This window comes from Leuciscus leuciscus (assembly GCF_965113295.1).
Source record: "Leuciscus leuciscus genome assembly, chromosome: 25".
Taxonomy (NCBI): Eukaryota; Metazoa; Chordata; class Actinopteri; order Cypriniformes; family Leuciscidae; genus Leuciscus; species Leuciscus leuciscus.
Genome location: NC_138724.1, coordinates 3,289,616 through 3,295,753, shown reverse-complemented (window position 1 = coordinate 3,295,753; position 6,138 = coordinate 3,289,616). Strand labels below are relative to the sequence as shown.

General features: G+C 48.2%; 1 long non-coding RNA gene across 1 annotated transcript; it reads left to right on the top strand.

Annotated features, from left to right (window-relative positions):
• The first annotated feature begins 2,295 nt into the window (after positions 1-2,295).
• LOC309490037 lies at positions 2,296-4,592 on the top strand. Its single transcript, XR_014202584.1, has 2 exons — positions 2,296-2,404; positions 2,938-4,592. It is a non-coding gene; the product is annotated as an uncharacterized lncRNA (long non-coding RNA).
• The last annotated feature ends 1,546 nt before the right edge of the window (positions 4,593-6,138 follow it).

The following is a 6,138-nucleotide window of genomic DNA, read 5'->3' as shown; positions in this document are numbered from 1 at the left end:
GGAAGAGTATATGGGACTGGAGGAAGAGGTGAAGGAAGAGGAGGAGGAGAAGGAGGAGGAAGAGTAGATGGGACTGGAGGATGAGGTGAAGGAAGAGGTTGAGGACACTGGAGTGGAGGAGGAGGAGGAAGAGTAGATGGGACTGGAGGATGAGGTGAAGGAAGAGGTTGAGGACACTGGAGTGGAGGAGGAGGAGGAGGAGGAAGAGTAGATGGGACTGGAGGATGAGGGGAAGGAAGAGGTTGAGGACACTGGAGTGGAGGAGGAGGAGGAGGAAGAGTAGATGGGACTGGAGGATGAGGGGAAGGAAGAGGATGAGGACACTGGAGTGGAGGAGGAGGAGGAAGAGTAGATGGGACTGGAGGATGAGGGGAAGGAAGAGGATGAGGACACTGGAGTGGAGGAGGAGGAGGAAGAGTAGATGGGACTGGAGGATGAGGGGAAGGAAGAGGATGAGGACACTGGAGTGGAGGAGGAGGAGGAAGAGTAGATGGGACTGGAGGATGAGGGAAGGAAGAGGATGAGGACACTGGAGTGGAGGAGGAAGAGTAGATGGGACTGGAGGATGAGGGGAAGGAAGAGGATGAGGACACTGGAGTGGAGGAGGAGGAGGATGAAGGTGAAGGTGAAGGGCAAGTCTCGGATATAATTCGTGCCACTCTAGTTGTCCATGTCTTTGTCCACGGTTTGACTATGAGGGAGGCTGGGCAACGAGTTCAGCCAAACTTGAGTCGCGTCACCGTCGCCTTGATCATAAGAACCTTCATGGAGAAGAACAGGTACAGTAGATGTGCTTCAGTCTGCTCTCTACTGTAACTGCCTGGGCCAATATAGCCTGTGATGTGGACGAGATCCTCTGGCCTGACCCAGACCAAAGACGGGATGCTTTGTTCAGTGTTTCACTCACGACAGACAGTACATACATACGTGTGTTGTAAAATATTTGAGAATATTGTTTTTATACTCAGAACACACAAATACACGGTAACAAATATATTTTATTTTTCCCACAAAAACAATGTACACAGTGCACATCCCAACCAACACAAAGTTGTACATACAGTGGTCTACATACAAAACAACAGAAGAATTGACTGTATACAGTTACAGTAAAAAAAAAAAAAAAAAAAAAATCCAATGTTGGCATCCATTGCTCCATTGAAGAGCTGACCTGTTGCCCTTTCATGCTAAAGCTCTGATTGCTGATTGTAAAGCTGTGTGACGGGTGTTTGCCCATGTGATGAGTCAGTGTGCATATTTGAATGGCAGTGTGTTCCTTGTGGAAACAAGAGATTTTTTCTGCATGAAAATTGTGCCAAAAGCAGAGAATTGTGTGAAGTGTTTTGAAAAAAGTGTGTTTTAGAACTGCAGTTTGAGTGTAAAGCAGAAATTGTGCTCGTAGTTCAGCAGAACTGGTTCAGGGGGTTGGTGAATGAGTTACATGTTGTGGTCATTGTGTCTCAAGTACCAGTATTTGTGTGTAAACAATTGAGAAAAACTGTAATAAAAATGTGCCAATGTATCCATTGGTTGTGTCTTTTGTTTTCATCATGTGAAAAGGTTTGTGAGGGGGGGAACCACAAGCAACATAACTTACCAGTTTTGGAAATGTTGTTTTGAATGTATTGCACCAGTGTGTGAGACTATGTTGTAGTGTGTGTGTGTTTGTGAGGGCTTGTGTGTCCAGTCTGAGGGCAAAGTTTGGTTTTTCAGCAAGAGTGAATGGTTTTGAGTGTAGAGCTTCATTTTGACCTGAAAATATGATGTTTGGGAACTGAGTGAGACGTGATGGATTTGTGTTTACAGTTTTGAGAATACGAGGCAGAGTTTCAAGAAATGTGTTTAAGCAATCGAGAAAAACTGTAATAACATTAGTAAATAAGGAAGGGCACAACTCAATGTAGTTTGTATGACTGTTCATTAGTTACTTAGTTATTTTTCTTGAACCTTAATTAGTAGATAATTAATAGTAGTTCTTCAGGAGGTATGACAGAATTCATTAGTTCCCTTTCGAGGGAACTCGCACTGCGTCGTTGAAAACACTCTTTGGGGACGCTCCCTTAGCGTGCGCCTCTGAAGTATGAATGAAACTAATCCAATCCTGATTGGTGTTGCGTCATGACGTAACATGTGACGGCATAACCGGATGCATAAAAGTGACGCTGGCACACACACACATTAGCTTTCGCTCTTCAGCAAGCGCTCTCTGTGAAACTGTCTGTCTTATTTGATGTTGTTTGTAAGTGAAATCCTCTATATTATGGCGAGTGAAAGATACACTAAGTGTGTGTACCCCTGCCCTATATTTCTCACGGGTGGAGACACGCATCAGTTGTGTGTACACTGTTAGGAGCGCAGCACGCACAGGCAGTTCTCGAGGGGGCTGCCTGTGAACACTGTGAAAGTACTGTAGAGTGCTGCGCTCCCACTTGGCTCGCGATCCCTGCGGTTCGGGTCCCGCGTCCGTTGAGGCGGCGCGGTGGCTTGGATCGTGGGGATCGCAGAAGGATCTCGCGGATGAGAACGAGACTGCCGAGGCACTTTCATGTTCATCATCCGCAGATTCTATAACGCTCGCTCACGACGCAGAAGCCCGCGATGTGGCTTCTTCTGCCCGTGACGAGTGCCCGATGCTCGAGCTATCTGCTTCTGAGGAAGTGGATGTGCTCAGCATCGGGGACGAGGAACATGAGTCACACTCGCCGGTGTTGTTGTAACCCAAAATAAAAATAAAAAGTTGTCCCACTACATTGCAATACAGAATCTATAGCTCGGATCTCGCGTTTGTCGAGGCAGCGCGTAGATGACGGCTACTCTGCAATAAAGATTCTGTGTGGGTGCGAGGCATGCACTGTCAGCTCCTGAGGGTGCTGGCTGTGGTTTTTAAGAAATATCTCGACGCACACAGCCGTGCGTTTCGGGTGTTTCAGCCTCGAGCCCGTTGACTTTCTTTTCGAAGAGATGAAAGCCAAATATATTGTGAACGACTCGAATCTCGCGTTTGTTGAGGCAGCGCTTAGATTACGAGTCTGCAATAAAAGGGACACACGCGATCTGTGAAATAATACTGTTTGGGTGCGAGGCATTCACAATCAGCTCCTGAGGGTGCTGGCAGTGTTCACTTCATTGAGAAATATATCGGCGCGAGTGCAATCCGTGCGCTGTCGGATGTTTCAATCTCGCACCTGATGACTTTCTTCTCGAGGGATGAAAGCCAAATATATTGTAACGGCTCGAATCTCGCGTTTGCCGAGGCAGCGTGTAGATTACGAGACCGTATAAATAAATATTAAAACAGTATTGTCTGGTGATTATGGCTGCATTCAATTCTATGAATTAATATGATGGAATTGAAATGATGGAATATATTATCTGACTTTAGGAAGTTAGATATTTTAATTCAACCTACCATCCAGACCGTGTTTCACTTATCGAGTGTTTTTGGCTGCATTTAATTCTGAAGAATTAAAATGATGAGCAGCGAATATCAAAAATCGTTTAAGATTTTTCCCTGCCGGTCCTCCGCTTCAGGGTATCGAAAACGAGACGAAGATGGCTGTCCCCCCCCCGTGGAGGTATGAGCGAGAATCGCTCCTCCGCGGAGCCCTCAGGAAATCGATGTTTGTATCCAGCTTCAAGTGCGCTTTGGGACACATCGGTTTTCAGCGAATGCACGCTGTAAAAGGCGCCCAAAAGGCTTGCGGCCAGTGTTCGCGTTCTCCAATCGGAACTGTTTTCGATTTATTCCCTGCCGGTCCTCCGCTTCAGGGTGTCGAGAACGAAACCCAAAGAGTCTCCCCTCTGGGGGAGCCCTCAGGAAATCGATATCTGTATCCCGCCGTAAAGTGCGCTTCGGGCCACAATGATTTCCAGCGAACGCACACCGTGGCGTTCACCCCAAAAGCTTGCAATAGGGCACCGTCTATGGTCACAAAATCTTTCTCGACTTTTTCCTGCCGGTCCTCCGCTTCAGGAGGTCGAGAATAGTGCTCGAAAAACACCCGAGGTCAGTCTCGAGGGGCTGGTTCCCTTAGTAGATTTTGTAGAAGAATGGCAACGCCTTCCGAATATATCTATATGGGTCCTGAATATTATAAAATATGGGTAAAGACTGCAGTTCGGTCACCGACCTCCCAAGTTTGCTGGGGTGGTACTGACTGCAGTGGTTCCAGAACAGGCTCGGGTTATGGAACAAGAGGTACAGAACTCTACTGGTCAAAGGGGCCATATAAATTGTTCCCCTACCAGAGAAAGAGTCCGGGTTTTACAGCCGGTACTTTATAGTTCCAAAGGAGGATGGCGGGCTGAGGCCGATTTTAGATTTGAGGCAGTTGAATAGTTTTCTCTGAGGAGATTCAGGTTCAAGATGCTCACTGTTCCCATCATCGTGAATCAAATCAGATCCGAGGATTGGTTTGTCACGATAGATCTAAAAGACGCCTATTTTTATGTCTCCATCCTTCCATGTCACAGGAGGTTCCTGAGGTTTGCTTTCGGGGGCAAAGCGTACCAATATCGGGTTCTTCCGTGCGGCCTAGCACTCTCTCCCCGCACGTTCACTAAGTGTATGGATGCAGCTCTGGCTCCACTGAGGCTTCAGGGCATCCGTATTCTGAATTATATCGATGACTGGCTCATATTGGCCCAGTCTCGAGAAATGGCAATTCGGCATCGAGATGTCGTTCTTGGCCACATTCAGAAATTGGGGTTGAGACTCAACACTAGGAAAAGTGTGTTAGAACCAGCTCAGAAAACTACTTTTCTGGGCATAGTATGGAATTCGGTTACGATGCAGGCACGTATGTCTCCCGCACGTATCGAAATCCATCCTGACCATGGTGTCAGGGATAAAGCTAGGCCAGGCCATCACTGTAAAGCAATTTTAAAGACTGCTGGGCCTCATGGCAGCGGCATCCAACATAATTCCTTTGGGCCTTCTTCACATGAGGCCCCTTCAGTGGTGGCTCAAAGCCAAGGGGTTTTTCCCCCAAGGGGAATCCGTTCCGTATAATAAAGGTTACGCGCAGATGCCTTCGTTCCTTATTAATATGGAAGAAATCTTGGTTCTTGTCCCAAGGGCCAGTATTAGGGGCGTCATGTCGCCGGAAAACCATTTCAACAGACGCTTCCCTCACTGGCTGGGGCGCGGTTATCGGCGCTTTGCCAGGGGTCTGTGGCAGGACCTTCATCATTCTTGGCATATAAATTGCCTAGAAATGTTGGCTGTGTTCAGGGCTCTGAGGAGTTTCCTCCCAGACATCAAAGGTTACCACGTCTTGATACGTTCGGACAATACATCAGTGGTAGCGTATCTGAACCGACAAGGGGGACTCAGATCGCGCCCTCTATCCAGATTGGCGCATCAGATTATTTTATGGTCCCAAGGGAAAATATTATCTATAAGAGCAATATATGTCCCGGGGGTTCAGAATCAGGGAGCAGACATCCTGTCAAGGCAGGGGCTGAGGCCCGGGGAATAGAGACTCCATCCAGAGGTGGTGGAGCTGATATGGCAGAGGTTTGGACCAATGGAAGTGGAGCTGTTTGCGTCTTGAGGGACGTCCCACTGTCCACTTTGGTTCTCCCTCACTCATCCAGCCCCGCTGGGGTTGGATGCCATGGTACAGGCCTGGCCGAGGCTTCGCCTGTACGCTTTCCCCCCCCCGATCGCTCTGCTCCCGGGAGTCCTGGAGAGGGTCCGTCAGGCGGGCATCAGTCTTCTTCTGGTAGCCCCGTTTTGGCTGGCCCAAGTATGGTTTTCGGACTTAATTTCACTCCTGATAGCTCCGCCATGGCAGATTCCTCTGAGGAGGGATCTGTTGTATCAGGCGGAGGGCAGTATATTCCATCCTCGCCCAGAGCTGTGGAAATTGTGGGTCTGGCCTCTGAGGGGGCTCAGTACCTAAATGCTGTTCTATCATTTGGGGTGCACGGAACCATACTTATCTCTGGGGTTCCGTCTACTAGGAGATTATATGGCCTTAAGTGGAATGTTCTTCCACTTGGTATAGAGAACATGAGTTAGGCCCAGTTAACTGCCCAGTGGCTTCAGTTCTGGATTTTCTTCAAGATCGTTCTCTGCGAATCTCTCCCCGTCCACATGGATGGTGCACATGGATGCCATTGCGGCGTTCCATG